This window comes from Onychomys torridus, chromosome 11 (genome assembly GCF_903995425.1).
Source record: "Onychomys torridus chromosome 11, mOncTor1.1, whole genome shotgun sequence".
NCBI lineage: Eukaryota > Metazoa > Chordata > Mammalia > Rodentia > Cricetidae > Onychomys > Onychomys torridus.
In genome coordinates, this window is record NC_050453.1 from 13,351,738 (window position 1) to 13,369,973 (window position 18,236).

Here is an 18,236-nt window from a genome sequence, read left to right on the forward strand (position 1 = left end):
AAGAACAGAACTGCATCCTTTATTGTTGAGTAAAGCTTCTTTGAGCATATGTACATTTTCTTATTCATGCATCGATAGACACCAGGTTCCTTCCTGTCATTAGCTGTTGTGGAAGTTAAATAAGTGTGGATGATTCTGTAGTGACCTGACTCGGTATGTGCCTAAGAGTGGTATCGACGGGTTGTATGATAGTTCTATTTTCAATTAAAAAAAAAAAAAAAACACCTGAGATTTATTTTTATGAGTATGGATATTTTGCCTGCATGCCTGTGCATCATGCAGTGCCCGTGGAGACCAGAAGAGGGCATCAGTTCCCCTGAAATGAACCACAGGAAGTTGTTCATCTCCATGAGTTCTGAGAATTGAACAGAGGTCTTCTGAAACAGCAGTCAGTGTTCTTAATCACTGAGCCATCTCTAGTCCCTCCCTGCGGGTTTCTACAGGGGGTTGACCAATTACATCCCCACCGACAGTGCATAAGAGTTCCTTTCCCCCACATTCCTGCCAACGTTTGTTATTTTCTTTTCTTGAAGCCATTCTGATGGGGGAGATAGAGTCTCAATGTAGCTTTTGTTTTATTTTGACCACTGTTGTTTATCTTAAGGGTCTAACTGTAGCCCACATTACCTTGAATTGCACTAGGTAGCCCAGGTTACCCTTGGCCCACAGCAATCCTCCTGAATTAGCCTTCTGAGATTATGGCATGAGTTTGAAACCGGCCTGGAATACACTGCAAAATCCTTGTCTCAAAAATGCCAAAACAGGCAGGTGTAGAGCCCAGGCTTAGCACGTAGAGAGTTTGGTTTCTGGTTTCCATCCCTGATACCAAAACCAAACCCTACTCTGCACTAGTTCCCCACTGTTAATTTCTGAAACCATTCCTGCAGGGTCTATACTAGGTGACCATCATCTCATTGCAAAGGGCATCTCCGTGAGCTGGGTTCAGGGCATCATCTCAGAACAAAAGGACAGGAAAGAGGACGGAGACAAAACCAAAGCAGTGCATGTCAGAGCTACATTAGGAAGAAACACAGATCAGGGATGAGCTTCAAGCCAGGCCTGGTGACACAGGGCTGTGATCCTAGCTCCTCAGGAGGCTGACAAAAAGAGGATCACTCATACGTTCAAAGCCTGTCTTGGCCACAGACTGAGTTCCAGACCAGCCTGGGCAGGTTAGTCAAACTGTCTCCTAAGAGTGCTGGAGACACAGCTCAGTGATGTCGCATATGGACACAGCTCAGTGATGTCGCATATGGACACAGCTCAGTGATGTCGCATATGGACACAGCTCAGTGATGTCACATATGGACACAGCTCAGTGATGTCACATATGGAGACACAGCTCAGTGATGTCACATATGGAGACACAGCTCAGTGATGTCACATATGGAGACACAGCTCAGTGATGTCGCATATGGAGACAGCTCAGTGATGTCACATATGGAGACACAGCTCAGTGATGTCGCATATGGACACAGCTGTGTGGATCTCAACCTTTTTTTTTTTTCCTGAGATGGAGTCTCTTGTATCCCATCCTGGCCTCAAACTCAACACTTAGCCAAGGGTGACCTTTGGTGTGGCTGTCAGGAGACAGCTTTGTAGCAACAGGTCTACTCTTAAATGGGATTTCACTCAGGCCGTCAGGTGTATGCAAGTGCCTTGACCAGCTGAGGCGTCTCACTGGCCCTCAACCTTTCTTCTGTTGTTTCTTTGTTTGGTATGTGTGGGCATGTACTCTCGGCCAAGCCAGTGCATAATGGGAGATATTGAGTGTGTGGAGGTCAGAGGACAAGCTTGTGGACTAGTTCTCTCTCTGCCTTTACTTGGATTCTAGGAATTTAACTCAGGTTTTCAACTTTATACAGCAAACACCTTTACCCACTGAGCCATCTCGTTGGCCTGTCTTCTGTGTTTTTAATTCCCTCTCCACTTGCCAGGTTCTGATTTGTTGAGTCTGTGAAGTAGCAACGTAAATGGTAAATTGGCCCTGGAAATAGGAAACCTGGGAAGTACCTTCTATATTGAGAGAAAAACAGCACCCCTGTGCCCTCAGACCAAGGAAGGGCAAGCTGGGTTAGCTCTTCCTCTACTGGGCTGGAGCAAGATCAGAAGCACTTGCTCCGTAAAGGGCTAGATTCTATGACCCTAGGGGCTGGGATCACATCTGCCTCTATTCTCAAAGCAACAGGGAAAGGCAGCTTGCCCAGCTTTGCCCAGAGGACAGTGAAGGGGTGAATGTCAGGCAGTTAATGCCCAGAACGTAGTGCAGACACAAAGTTACCTAGATGTGATGACAGAGTAGAGGCCACACAGTGACACAGGCCCATGACGACTCCAGGAGCAGGGGCAGGGGCAGGTTCCTGCTACTGGTCTCTAAATGCTACATGGGTTTACTCTAGTCCTTGCCTAAGTATACTTAATCTCTCTCTGTGTCTCTCTGTCTCTGTCTCTGTCTCTGTCTCTCTCTCTCTGGGAAATTTCTTTTCAGCTCATCTTAGTTTCTCATCTCTCAGAATCCTAGACCCAAAAAAGACCTGGGAAATTATTCGGATTACTTCCATCACCCTTTTTCATCCCTGAGGTGTGGATGATGTGCACAGGGACACACATCCATCTGAGAATGCTATTGCTCTCGAGGTAACTTAGTATCTCTGAGGTTTAGTGTCCTCATTTGTAAAAAACAATTAAAGGGCTGGAGAGATGGCTTAGTGTTTAGGAGCACTGGTTACTCTTCTAGAGGTCCAGGGTTCAATGCCCAGCACACACATGGCAGCTCATCATAACCATCCAGAACTCCAGTCCCAAGGGATCTCCTGGACTCTGTGGGCACCAGGCATGTAAGTACATGGTATACAGATATTCAAGCAAAACACCCATACACATCAAAATAAATAAAAATTAAAAAGACAACACCACAATGTGACCAAGATACATTATATGTGTGTATGAAATTGTCAAAGAATAAATAAATAAAAATCATTTAAAATTTCTCCGGTAAACCAGCACCCCAGGCACCTGGCACGGACGCTTCGAGAAATGTTCTGAGACTCTTTCTCACAGCCAGACTTGCAGGTGCAGCTCAAGTGAGTCCCCTCCACTCCTTCTCCTGACTCACAACTATTTGCTCTCTCCCATGAGGAACAAGTTGATCAGGAAGCTGCCCTTCAGCAGAAGCTTTGAAGCATAGAAGACAGAAGATACACAGGCAATGGGAGGAGTTCATTCATACCGAGACTTGGAGACAACTTAAAAAAAAAAAAAAAAACCTGCGGTGAAGATTCTGAACTTCTGTGCTGTTTTTGGAGAAGACTGCCATGACTTTACTGACTGTGCCGGCTGGTTTTATGTCAACTTGACACAAGCTAGAGTCGTCAGAGGAAGGAGCCTCAGTTGAAGAAATGCCTCCATGAGATCCAGCTGTAAGACATTTTCTCCATTAGTGATCAATGGGGGAGAGCCATCTCTGTGCTGGTGGCTCTGGGTTCTATAAAAAAGCAGGCTGAGCAAGCCATGAGGAGCAAGCCAGTAAGCAGCACCCCTTCCATGGCCTCTGCACCAGCTCCTGCCTCCAGGATCCTGCCCTGTTTGTTTTCATATCCTGACTTCCTTCAGTGATTAACGTCAACATGGGAGTGTAAGCCTAATAAACCCATTCTTCCCAACTTGCTTTTGCTCAGGGCACTTTGCTGCAGCAGTAGAAACCCTGATTAAGACATCAATTGACACAGACATTTTGAGATTACTTAAGCTTTAAAAAAAATGTTCTAACAAGTTGTTCTCGTCAGAGACAGTGGCAGCCAATGTTGATTTGCACAAGGCAGCTTGATGAGTCATGTGGATGCTTCCTTCCTGGAAAAAACAAAGCACACAAGCCCCCTGTAAGTCAGGGTTTCACACTAGCAGCATCTAGTTACTGATAAGCATCTCCCAAATCTAGAATCTCAGAATACATTCTGGGTGGAAATCTACATTCTAACAAGCTCTCCAGGTGAGCACTGGCTAAAAGCACTAGCAAAGGACACGTTTTTTTTTTTTGACTGTCTGAGTTAGGGTTACTATTGCTGGGATGAAACACCATGACCAAAAAGCAAGTTGGGGAGGAAAGGGTTTATTTGGCTTACACTTCCACATCACTGTTCATCACTGAACAGGATTTTTCAAACAGGAAATTTCAAACGAGGCAGGAACCTGGAGGCAGGAGCTGATGCAAAGGCCATGGAGGAGTGCTGCTTGCCACGGTTCTCATGGCTGATTCAGCCTGCTTTTTCATAGAACTCCAACCACCAGCCCAGGGATGGCCTCATGGCAGTGGGCTGGGTCCTCTGCCGTCAATCACTCATTAAGAAAATGTGCTACAGGCCTGCCTGCCAACAGCCTGATGGCACTGAAGCAGTTTCTCAATTGAGCCTCCCTCCATTCCAGTGACGCTAGCTTGTGTCAAGTTGACATAAAACCAGCCAGCACAGTGTGACTCTGAAATCAAAGGCCCCAAACCCCTTGCCCCCTCTCACTGTAGTAACAAAAAGAGTGGGGAGAACAGGAGAAGGAAGAATTAAGAAATCTGCCATCAGGGACTGGGATTGTAGCTCAGGTCATAGAATAAATTGCCTGGATTGCCTGAGGCCTTAGTTTGATCCCTAGTATCCATGTGGGTGTGGTAGTACATGCCTGCAATGCTCAAAGTCATCCCCAGCCACAATGGTGAGTTTAAGGCCAACCTGGGATACTGTTAAAACAAAAAAATTAAGCGTTGGCCATGGACATTTACTCAGAGCCATTAGCCAACCAAACAAGAAAACATTTCATCACCTTCTATGCCATAAAGAGAAATTTCCATTAAAATTTCTACTGTTGGGGAAGATGGATCGGTGGTTAAAAGGACTTACTGCTCTTCCAGAGGACCCAGGATGGATTCCCAGCTCACGACCATCTGTAACTCCACTCTCAGAGGATCTGATACCCTCTTCTGGCCTCTGAGGATACCAGTCATGCACATGGAACACAGACATACATGCAGGCAAAACACTCATACACATAACATAATAAAATAAATAAATCTAAAAATTTAACCCTATAAAGGCTAATAAACAGATTAAAATTCCAATGATTGTGAAGAGGTAAAATGTCACACATCCTAATTACAATTAGGAGTTTAATTACAATTTACCTTGGGCTGTAATTAGGCCCCAGTCGCCAATTATTGCTATCTCTGTCTATGAACTAACACCCTGTAACTGTTAGGTAGGGTGTGTGTGTGTGTGTGTGTGTGTGTGTGTGTGTTGTGTGGGTTTTTGTTTGGTTGGCTGGTTGGTTGGTTGGCTGGTTAGTTGGTTGGTTGGCTGGTTGGTTGGCTGAATGGTTGGCTAGTTGGTTGGCTGGTTGGTTGGCTGGTTGGTTGGCTGGCTGGCTGGTTGGTTGGTTGGTTGGCTGGTTGGCTGGTTGGTTGGCTGGTTGGTTGGCTGGTTAGTTGGTTGGCTGGTTGGTTGGCTGGTTGGTTGGCTGGTTGGCTGGTTTGTTGGCTGGTTGGTTGGCTGATTGGTTGGCTGGTTGGTTGGTTGGTTGGCTGGCTGGTTGGTTGGTTGGTTGGTTGGATAGTTTTGAATATATGACAGATCCCCAGCTTCTACCAACCCAAAAGCTAAGAAAGTCATCAGATAGCAATGGAGGCCTCCAGTGGAGTTCCCCATTTTGCTGTCATCTGCCTACTCAATCCACCCACCAACATACTGAAAAAGTGTCTTGATTTGTGACTTTCTTTGTCCTGGTTCTGTAAAACTTCTCATAGTTGCCACCACATTCACATCGATTTCCAGACCCACCTCAGCCTCAGATAACCACTAACCTTTCATGCCTTAGAGGTACAACTTGCCTATCAGTGTTTTCACATGAAAGGAGGTGAGGAGCCTGTATTCCTTGGAGCAAGGCTCCTGTCCTAGTTAGATTTTTATCACTGTGATAAACAAAAAGCAAGCTGGGGAGAAAAGGGTTTATTGGCTTTCAGGTGACAGTCCAACACAAAGGGAAGCCAAGACAGGAACTCAAGGCAGAAACCTAGAGGCAGGAACTGAAGCAGAGGCCATGGAGAAACACTGCTACTTGGCTCATTTTCCATGGCTTTCTCAGTTTGTTTTCTTATACAACCCAAGTCCACCTGTAGGGCTCTCCCACATCAGTCACTATCTTGGAGTTTCTATTGTTATGATAAAACACCATGACCAAAAGCAACTTGGGGATGAAAGGGGTTGTTTCATCTTACAGCTTTGTAGTCTATCATCCAGGGAAGTTACAGCAGGAACCTGGAGGCAAAAACTAATGCAGAGGCCATGGAGGAATGCTGGTTACTGGCATGCTTAGTCTACTTTCTTATACTGTCTAGGACCACCACCCCAGGGAATGGCCCCACTCACAGTGAGCAGAGCCCTCCCATATCAATCAGCAATCAAGAAAATATACCACAGGTCTATCTGGTGGGTGAATTTTCTCAACTGAGGTTCTCTTTTCCAAAATGACTCTATCCTATGTCAAGTTGACTTTAAAAATTAGCTGACACAATCACTATTCAAGATAATGCATCACAGACTTGCCTATAGGCCAATTTGATGGAAGCATTCTCTCAATTGAGGTCCCTGATGAACCAGCCTGCCTCCATCTTAATCTTGAAAAACATCTATAGTAAAGACAAACTAGGTTCATTCCTGTTTATGATTAAACCTGTTTATCAAGGATTGGGCTATGTTCCACCTGTAACCTTAATTACAAATGGTTTTTACAGCCTGTTCCAAGAATCAGCAACCATATCTTTGTTTCAAAAAGTATAAATAATCATCTTACAACTCTACCTTTTTTTCAAAAGATTATTTTGGCCACCTATGACTACCTTGTTATGACTACCTGTTGTTATGACTACCTTTTTATGCCCACCTTGCAACACATCTTTGCTTCAGGCAGTTGTTATGACTAACTTGTTATGCTTATGTTCTGCTCCTGTAATCCCACCTATTTTTCCTGCAAAATCCCCCATTGGAAAATGCTTACTCCTGAGCTATAGAAACCTTGTCTTCCTCATGTCCAATGCTGATCTCTCAAACCCTGCTTTAGGGGGAGGTAGCCCATGTGCATGAATAACAAAGTTTGCTTTAATTAATTTGGGCATGATGATTTGGATCAATGGTCTTTCTCCTTGAATCTTTGGAATTAACAGTACCCTCTTCCCAGATGACCCAGACTTGTATTAAGTTGACAAAAACAAAACAAAACAAACAAACAAAAACCTACCCACCTCCTTTACCCAGTGAAATTTGGGGGATTCTGACATGGGCACACTTTCTTGGCAAGTAGTACTGTGATGGTTTGAAAAAAAAATGGCTCCCCAAAGGGAGTGGCACTATTAGGAGGTGTGGCCCTGTTGAAGTAGGTGTGGTCTTGTTGGAGGAATTGTGTCACTATGGGGGTGGGCCTTGAAGTCTCTTTTCTCAAGCTTCAGTCAGTGTGACAATCAGCCAACTTCCTGCTGCTTTCTGGTCAAGATGTAGCCAGCACCACATCTGCCTGCATGCTGCCATGCTCCCCATCATGATGATAATAGAACGCACCTCTGAAACGATAAACCATCATCTCAATTAAATGGTTTTTTTTTTTTTTTTTTTTTTTTTTTTTGGTAACAGTTGCCATGGTCATGGTGTCTCTTCACAGCAATAAAAACCCTAAGATAAATACTCTACAGTGTGGGTATACTGTAGCAGAGTTTATTTACTTTGCCACCTGCTGACAGACACCAACATGACTCTCTTTGGTTGTGTATGAATCTGCTGGGAATGATAGGCATGATGGTTTTTCTGACCTCCCTCACATGTTATGGAACCAACTAAAGTGTTACCTCAGAGGCACAGGCTCTGTGCTGTGGAAATAGTGCATGATTAGAAGCAGTCCTTATCACAGGCAGCAAATTTCTGACTATGTCTACCCACTTCTTGGGATCTACAACTTCTTGGACTTATGTTTTTAACACCAATATACCTATGTGAGTATTCCATTGTATCTGAGATTTGCATTTCTCAGATAACTAATGTACTGGCTAATTTTATGTCAACTTGACACAAGTTGGAGTTATCTGAAAGGAGGAAATCTCCATTGAGAAAATGCCTCCATGAGATCCAGCCGTAGGGCACTTTCTTAATGAATGATTGATGGCGGAGAGCCCAGCCCATTGTGGATGGTGCCATTCCTGGGTAGTCCTGGGTTCTATAAGAAAGCATGCTGAGAAGACCATGATGAGCAATCTAGCAAGCAATATCCATGCATGGCCTCTGCGTCAGCTTCTGCTTTTGGGATCCTGCCATTTTGAGTTCCTGTCCTGACTTCCTTCAGTGATGAACAACAATGTGAAAGTGTAAGCCAAATAAAGCCTTTCCTCCCAAAGTTGCATTGGATCAGGATGTTTCATCACAGTAATAGAGACCTAACTAAAACAGCAAATGAACACAGGACAGCCTTAAACATGCTGGTGAGGCATATGTGGATCTTTTTAAGGAAACTATCTATACATCTTTTACATTTGGGGAAATTACCCATTTTCCCATTTTAATTTTTTGTTTGTTTATTTGTTGATTGTTTGTCTTGGTTTTTTGTTTGTTTGTTTGTTTTGAGATAGGGTTTTTTTTTTTGTGTGTAGCCTTGGCTGTCCTGGAACTAGCTCTGTAGACCAGGCTGGCCTTGAATCTACAGGGATCTGCCAGCCTCTGCCTCTCCAGTACTGGGATTAAAGGCATGTGATACCAATACCCAGCCCATTTTAATCATTTTTAAAACTACAGTTCAGTGTGGAGGTGCATGTCTTTCATACTAGCACTCAGGAGGCAGAGGCAGGCTGATCTCTGTGAGTTCAAGGCCAGTCTGCTCTATATTGTGAGCCCAAGACAGCCAAGGCTATGCAGAGAGATCGTGTCTCAACATAAAATAAAACAAAAACAAGTCTATAATTTGGTGCTACTAAGGGTATTCACAGCCTTGTGCACCAACCACCACTATTTATTTAAAGAAAACTTTCCTGACCAGAAACTCTGTACCTACTTAAAAACAAAAAACAGAAAACAAAAACCATCCAACCAACACACAGACAAGCAAAAGCTCCGTATTAGTCCTATGATTATCCCTTACTCCTTTTGTCTCCAAATTCTGCCAATTTTTATACTTGAATCACTACAGTTCATTTTTAACCATTTTTTTTCTCCTTTAGGACAGGCTAAGGCAGAAGTTGTTTGATTTAAAATCATATAGCTTTGAGAAAATAACTGCCTTTGTTTAAAAGAGAGGGAAAGAAAGGAAGTCATTATGGGAGGTGTGTTAGTATTCTTAGGCACCTCTGGAGTCACATGACCACACATGCAGTCAGGCAAAATACTTAGTTACTCCAGGGCATTATGTCCTATGTAATCCGTGTGCAGCGTGGGATCACGTAATCTATGGGCATTTCTGGCGTAGCTACCTAAACCCATACACAAATGTGCAAGGTGACCTATAAAAGAAGTAGTATGCACCACCACCTAACCCACCACCACCCCACCCACTCTCCACCCACCACCACCAACACCCCTACCACCACCTCCAATGTCCCCCCAACCTTTCTTTTTGGTAGGCCTACCCACCTCCACTCTATCCTTTCCCTAATAAAAATTCTTATAGTAGGTTCCGTTGTACCCTCTGTTTTCTTGTGCCTGGTAAATAACACCAACAAAGAAAAAACAAGGTGAAGACTGTCACTTTCCCCCATGAAAGAGGCTCCAGAGCCAGCGTGGTGGGTGGCACATGCCTGCAATCCCTGCATTGGGAAGCTGAGGCATTACTGGAAGTTTAAGGTCAACCTGTGCTGTAGTCATGCCCTTCTCAGAAACTAAAGCAACAACAAGCTCCAAGCACACACAAAGACAAAGGAGGGACAAAATAGCCCCCCAGATAGCATGGGAAGCAGGTCTTCACCAAGCACTGACAGTCTTTCTACCTTCCAGAACCATGAGAGTAAACGCTGGAAGATCAGAGAGACAAAGGAACAAGCCACAGCCACTTCTCACCTCGCCAACTCCATGAATCCTCCGACTGAACGTCTCTGAGTCCTCAGCCCCAAAGGGGTCCAGCTGAAAAGTGATCCTCAGCTAAAACGGGCTTTAGTTCCTGTCTCCTCACACCTTCTACACCTTTCTCCACCCAGCCATATTACTTCCTTCCAAGTGCTGGGATTAAAGGCATGCGCCATCACTGCCTTGCTGTTTCTCTCCTAGATTGAATCAATCTCATGTAGCCCAGGGTGGCTTTGGGATCTCTGCCTCCCAAGTGCTAGGATTAAAGGTATGTGCCACTACTGCCTGGCCTCCATGTTTAATCTAGTGGCTTGTTCTGTTCTCTGATCTTCAGGTAAATTTTGTTAGGGTACAAGCCTCTGAATAAAAACAAACGAAAAAGAAAACCTGAAGCTCTACCCAATCACACAATATATTTAGTGCAAACGTTTGGCCTGACGGTGCTCTCACAGATTCTGCCATGCATTCCACAGCCTGTGTGCAAAGGAGAAGATAGGATCCACACAAATGCTGCTTCCTGTATATGCTGAAAATGCATGGGAGGGGCTTTTGTAAGAGCAGAGCAACAGGAAAAGATAGCTGGCTACTCTCAGCAAAAGGAAGTGGCAGGGAACAGTCTCCACACAGCTAGACTACTATGAGGCAAATTGTACCTCCAGAACTTTCTTAGAACTTCTTAGAAGATTCCTCTGACACACCGGTGTGTGTGTGTGCGTGTGCGTGTGCATGTGCGTGCGTGCGTGCGTGTGTGTGTGCTCGCCTGTCTGTCTTTCTGTCTGTCTGTCTGTCTGGCAGGGGAGGTGGGAGGGACTCTGTCCCTGCGGGAGTGATGGAAGAAATGCATGTGGAAACAAAATGGTCTTTTTTTTTTCCCCCCCACTTTGCTCTCTTAGTAATTTCCCACAAAAGTACTTTTCTTCTTCTAGAAAAGATACCTAACCTTTGTTTTCCAGATAGAGATAGGTGGGAAACAATGCTCACAAATGGGTTTCATATCTTTTGTGTGAACCCATCCTGAGAAGCATTTCTTACTCACAGTGATGTCACTTCAATGAGTCACCTGAATTGGCTGTAGCTTTCTCTCTATTGCAAAGCCAAAGTTGCCAGGTGGTGGTGGTGGTGTACACCTTTAATCCCAGCACTGAGAGGCAGAGACAGGCGGATCTCTGTGAGTTCAAGGCCAGCCTGGTCTACAGTGTGAGTTCCAGGACAACCAGAGTGGTTACACAGAGGAAACTCTGTCTTTAAAAAAAAAAAAAAGAAAAAAGTTTAAAGAAAAGAAAAGCCAATTTTATTCTAAAATGTTTTCAGACCCATTTAGAAGTATTACCAAGAGAGGGCAGATGTGTATGTGCTAGTTTTCTAGTGCAGAGCAACAATCTGTACAGTTTAAATAACAGCTATTGTTGTGAGGTCTCCACCAGAGAGGACTACTCAGACATGGGTTTAAGCCAATAGAAAGTCTTTGTTAAGCAGCCAGCAACTACACTGGGTGTTCAGGATGAACTTTTAAGCACAAAAACTATATTCTGGGTTGACATACTTCATTTTACAAGAACAGTTAGCCAGAAGCAGAACAACAAGAACCAAAAAGTAAGGTCAGTCCATTTAGAGACTTTCCCAGAACTATTGACTTTGATGGATGAGGTCTTTGTTTTCATTTTTGGCAGATGGTGCTGTCTACGTGCTGAGTTTTGCTTCCATTGTGGAGTCAGTTGTGCTAAGGTCTGAGGGCCTGTTACAATATGTACTGTCTTCTAGTTAGAGCTGAGAAATTGAGGTTTGTCAGGCTTGATAGCTTTTAGAAGCTGTGAGGGGTGAATGCTCCAGAGCTTTCTCCTTGACTTGTGGGTGTCTGTCTCCCCATCTATATATAAACTCACCTGTAACTGTTTGTGTATATTTATTTAAATTTTTCTCTTCTTTGAACTGTATCACCTCTGTTAAACTATCTTTGATAATTTTTTTTCCACCACCTCATATCCACTGTGAAGCCTACCTAGTGAGTTTTGTATTTCTGCTAGTAGTTTCTCAACTCTACTAATTCCTTCTGGGTCTTTACAATTTCTGTCCTGCAGTCCAGAGTAAAGGCCCTCTCGCTCACAGTTTTTCAATCAGCTTCATCTCTACACAGGTTCTATTTTCCTCTTTTCCTGTTTCTTTGGATGTCTTCACTTTTGTAATGGTCAGTTTTAGATGGGTCCAACCTGTGGTCATACACATCCCAATATAGCTGAGTATAAACTGACATAAATAATATATTTACTTAAAATATTAGATTTTTTTGTGGTTTTCTTTTGTAACTTGATTGAAGAGTTATGGACAATGACCTCTGCAGATGATGATTATATTTTATTATGATTTCAAAAGATTGAAGTTGGGCGTAGTGGCACAGGCTGTTATGCCTACGTCATGAGCCCTCCAAAGCTCATCAGAAGTCGTAGTACATATGCAAAAGCAAAGAGCCTTTATTGTAAGCTTAAGCTTGGACTTCCCATTCATTCCAACACAGCAGTTGGATCAGGGAGAGCCTTGAACTTAGTTGTGGCAGCGTTTTTAAAGAGTGAAGGATGAGAGTGTAAGGGAATTCCAGATTCAGATGGGGTTGAACTCCTGATTGGGCAGAAGTGAGGCAACAGAAGTTTTGTCAAACAGTGACTGGTATTGGCATTACTGCAAGGAAATTGACAACCTATATACAAGTGATATAAGCTGTCCTTTTATGTCTTAGAGCATTTAGTACTTGGTTGTTTCAATTCTGATTGCTGTCCCACAGGGTACAGTTTGTGACTTTTCCTGGTTTTTATAATGGTGAGGCCTAATCCCAGTAGTACTAGTTTGCAGCCTGTCATGGTGGCATTAAAGTTAAGTTAGACCTCTTCACAGGCCTCTTTACCCAGCACTTGGGAGGCAGAGGCAGGTGGATCTCTGTGAGTTCAAGGCCAGCATGGTCTACAGAGTGAGTTTCAGAACAGCGAGAACTACACAGTGAGACCCTGACACATTAGATAGATAGATTGATAGATTGATAGATAGATAGATAGATAGATAGATAGATAGATGGATGGATGGATGGATGGATGGATAGATAGATAGATAGATAGATAGATAGATAGATAGATAGATAGATAGATAGGCAAGATTAGATGTTATAGCAAAGCAACTATCAATACTTATTTCTCCCCCAGCTCCACAGACTGTTAGTGATCATTTCCTGCTGAAAGACTACCTTTCCCAGAGTTAGAAAGGAGAGTCTACTGAAAGGAACATACTGAAAGGAATATATATGTTTGGTAGTCATTTTGGTCTCTGTAAAGGTCTCAACCTTATTCCTAGGGTATTTTCTCATCTGCCTGCATGATTTGGAACATATGATTCAACCATCCACATGGGTAAGATCATGCCCCCTTGCTGAGTATCTGCCAATAAATACAGGTCAGTCTCTCTGCCTTTCTGTCTTTCCTTTAAGCACCCCTTGCCCTGCAGAAATATAACAATGGTGCCCAAGACTCAGATGGCATCCACAGCACCTGTCCCTGGCAGGCATTTCCAAGCCTTTTCTCTAGGACCCGAGAGCCTGGTAGGGCCACCCCTTTCTCTCAGGCATTCTTTTCCTTCACTCTCTGTCTCACCTCTGACACCCACACTAGCCATCCTGCAATTGACCAGAACACTTATGCAACATAACAAAAACACTGGGACAAGGTAATTGCACAGGATCTAACTCAGAGGTGCCCCGAATAGGTCTGGGGAGGTCATGTGAACCTCCATCTGTCTTAAGGTCACTCAGTAGAAGATTCTAAGAGTCTTTCACTAGCTGAGAAATGTAAGATTGATCAAAAGTTCCTGGAATTCTCCACTGGCCCACCACTTGAACAGCTTAAGAACCTTCCATTGACCCTGTATCTTAAGAGCTGTAATTTTGGGGAGTGGAAAATGAACCTCCTACTTTCCAGACATCCCCCTACTTTCCAGGCTTGTTTGGTCAAATCTTGGATGGTGGAGGCCACAAAAATATGCAGTGGATGACAACTGATATTCATAAGGTTGACCCACCAGATGAATAACTCTGATGGAGGAACCTCATCAAGTAGGGCTTACAAGACCACTGCCTCTGAATGACTGATTGCTTCTGTCTATAATTTTCTTGTGTGTTACCACAATTCCTCCCTAAAAAGGATAGCTGTGAGGTCTCCTCCCATAGCTTGGATTGGTAGTATGCTCTCATGCACGTACTGGGCACACATATATCTGTGGGTGGTCAGAAAGATGATTTCTTCTTAAGCTGCATGATTTTGATGACTAGAAATATAATAAGACATACTTTATAACTAGATCTATTGTTCTACAAGGACCGTAAGACATTTAGAAGCCTGTTTTATTTTGTTAGCTCAGGTTGACAAGACAAGCTGCATAGCATTAGCTGATCTTAGGCCTCAGAGAAAATTCAAACTAGACTGAATGCCTCATAATTTAAACCTTCACAGATAATACACAAGGACAACTCTCAGATGTCAGTTCCCCACTCACTAAAAAAGAGTCTGGTAAAGACCTACTCCCTGCAGAAATTCTCCAGCATCTTGTCTCACTGGGCACTGTGCCCTTGGCCTCAGGTGTAACAGCCTGAACCTTGCAGGTGAGCTTGCCATGGTTACTCACTCCCCTCAAATGTAACTTTTTATTGGTTTCCATGGGGGGAGGTAGAACAGGAGAGGAGAGAAAAGCTTGAGAAAATTGAAGAGAATGATCATCAATATGTATATAAGTCTTTATTCCCTCAGATAAGTAAGAATTATTCCTAAGTCCCACTACTCTGAAGCATTTTTTTTTTTTTTAATCACTCTGGGTGCAGTCCTGGGAACGGGTCTCTCAGGCTGCAATACATTGAAGCTTTTGTTGAAATATTTTAGGCAATAACCATTGAAATGTACAGTTTTTGCATATACCCTTAGGCTAGAGTTTCCTTACATGCTATCTGAAAATGAGTCTATCTTTTAGCATAATTTTTTATTGATTCTTTGAGAATTTCACGTCACACACCCCAATCCCACTTATTTCCCACTTCTTCCATGTCCACTCTCCACCCTTGCAGTCCTCCCCAAAAAGAAAAGAAAAAAAAGTAATGGAAAACCCACTTTACTCCTCAGTCTTGCCTGCCTCTCCATTACATATTCGTTCATCTTAGTGGTCGTGGGAGCTGCAATGCGTCACAAAGTCTACCCTTTTGCCCAAACAGCTTTACTTACAAATGTTCATTGCAGTGAATTATTGGTCTGATTCAAGGCCCCTAACTTGTGCTACAACATCAATACTAGACCTTCACCAAGACTCCACTGGGATTTCTCAATGTTGACCTGAATCATGGAGATCCTGTGGCTTTCTTTCTGCTGAACTAGCCTCTTCCGATCCAACAAGTCATAGCAAGGGTACATGTTGGGGAATGCCACCTCCAAGCCCTGGAGGTATCTGTGTGGTAGCTGAGTTGGTCAGCCTGGGCCCCTGCCTGGATCCCCCAAAAAAGGGACAGGGCCACCTCTCCCATGCCCAATCCTCTCCCACCATCCCACCCCAGGCAGCCAATCAGAAGTGAAGCTAGCACCAGGCAAATGACAGGGTCAGTTTCCCAGCTTGAGTCAGCAAGCAAAGGGTGGGGCCAACTCTCTCAGGGCCTGCCAAGTACCAGGCCATCTCTCCCATGCCCATGTCACTAGGGTGAGCTCTCATGTGAGGGGTGGGTCCAGCATGGCTGTAGGCAGCAATCAAGACCTCAGGCATCCTTGTGGCCTTTGGTGGTAACAAGAGTCACAGACATCAACTCAGACCCGGCTGTGGTAGGGCCATGGACCCAGACATGGTCTCAGGTGGCAGTACGGGGGTACTCACATCAGCCTGTTCCCTACCACCCTTGAGTCTCCAGTTCCACATGAATTGCTCTGCTTCTCTTCCCCATCTCTCTGCCACATATGTGTTCATCATTGTGGTCTTCTGCCCGCCCATGTGAGCAGAGATAAGCAGGCCTCTAAAAAGTCTGGTTTTTAGGAGGTGCCTCAGAGTCCCTCCTGGTGCATGGTCTGCCATTAGGGTAAACTCTGAACTATTGTTCTGGACCTAAAGGCAAAGGCAGCAACTGCTTCACCTCTGAGTGACATCCCTGCTTCATAAACTGGTGATAGGTTGAGCTGCCTGCTCTGACCTTCTTATTTACCTTTTCCATTGGGAAACTTGCTTCCTCCAAGCCAGTGGCGTGAGAGGGTGAACCCGAGGGTTCCCAGCCCACTACAGCTGGTATGGAGCCTCCACTGAATCAGGAATGGGAGACTGAACAGAGCCCTTGACTGCTCAGTTTCATTTCCCTGGAATTTAGCCACTGCAGTGTGGACCACATAAGGGGATGAGATTTGCTGGCAACCTGCCCCTCTGGGGAGACTGTAGCTCTTGCCTAAAAACTGAGGGGAAAGGGGTCTGTTCTGGGCCACATCTGCCGGGGATATAGAATCTGTTATGCTGAGCAGGGGTTGAAGGGAGAAAGGCCATGAGTCTGATGTCAGGTGTAATCACTTTCCTTACTGGGATTCAGGTTTTCTGGGATAAATACATACTTGTTTTCTGTGTGTTCCTAGAACATTCCTGGAGACTTTTTTTTCTCTTTCCCCATTGGGGGGGGCAATATATATTTTGTATCTGTATAATGCACATATTTACAATCTGGATACACTCTGTATTGATCAGCCACACTGAATAGGACATGCTGCTTCCCCTGAATAGCCAAGATCATAATCCTGCGGCCTCGTCGACAGTCCTTGAATAGACTTCCTCTGAATAAATTATACAGTGCTGTGAAATGCAGGCAGATTCATCCTTGTGGGGAGGGAACTAAAGAAGCTGTATTCAGGGCTTTGGAGGTATCAAAGGGGTTGGTGGAAGAAAGCTCTTCATAATGCACAGAGTGGAACTGCCCCCAGTGCTATCAACTGATTACCTCAGCCCCCCAACACATACTCAGTGCCCAGCACAGAACAAAGGATGCAGTGGAACTTTCTACACACTGTCATTTCCCCAGTTTGATTGGCAAAGAATGACTGAAGATACCTGTTACAGAGTCCGGGGCCACTCCCAGCACAGGATTGACTGGATTGGTTCTGCCGGTGTCTGGAGACTTTTAATAGTCATTATAGTTTTGTTAAATTTTCACCGTTGTGACTGCTTCACTGCACCACGGTGGTGGCAGCAGTGTGTGTGTGTGTGTGTGTGTGTGTGTGTGTGTGTGTGTGTGTGTGTGTGTGTGAGAGAGAGAGAGAGAGAGAGAGAGAGAGAGAGAGAGAGAGAGAGAGTTAGTTTCGGAAAGCATGTGGTGCTGTAGGTTTGCCTGACTTTCGATGACTCTCCCAAAGGCCCATTTGTTGAAAGCTATTACAAATGGCCTGGGATGATGTGGGAAATGTATCTTTGTTTTGGGAGAATTGTCTGAACAGCCTCTCCACTGTGCCAATAAAACCACCTTGAGTCAAGGATGAAGTCAGTGATTGGCTCACCGGGAGTCAGAGCCTAGCTGATAGACCGCCATTGAGACCAATCACTGAAGGGATTACCAGAATCTCTCCCTCTCCTTCTCTCCTCCTGTCTCTCCCTCTCCCTCTCCATCCCTCTCTCCCCTCCTCTGCACTTGCAGGCCATCAAGGCATGAGCAGGCCTCTCTGCTATGTGATCTCACCATAACGTCCTGTGCTGTAACAGGTCAAGGAAGGGCAGATGGATGGAAACTGGTGGAACCATGAGCCATAATCAACATTTCTTTCCACTTAGAACCTGATTTAACTCAGGGATCTGTGACAACAAAAAGTTGACCAACACAATGTCCTTGATAACTGATAAAGCTATGTAATGAATATCTAAATTGTTCTAGTAGAACAAAAACTCAGGAGTCATAAATTGAGATAAAGACCTGATAAATCCAAGGAAATCCTCTCTTCCCTCTTCCTGTCCCCTCTAGCAGTCCTCCAATCACTCACTCCATTCTTTGACTCAAGGTGGCTTTATTGGCACAGTGGAATAGCCGTACGAACAAGTCTCCTGAAACAAGCATACATTTCCCACATCACCCAAGGCCATTTGCACTAGCCTATGCCTGTTGGCTCTCAGATCCATTCCTCTAGGTTCTCTGCT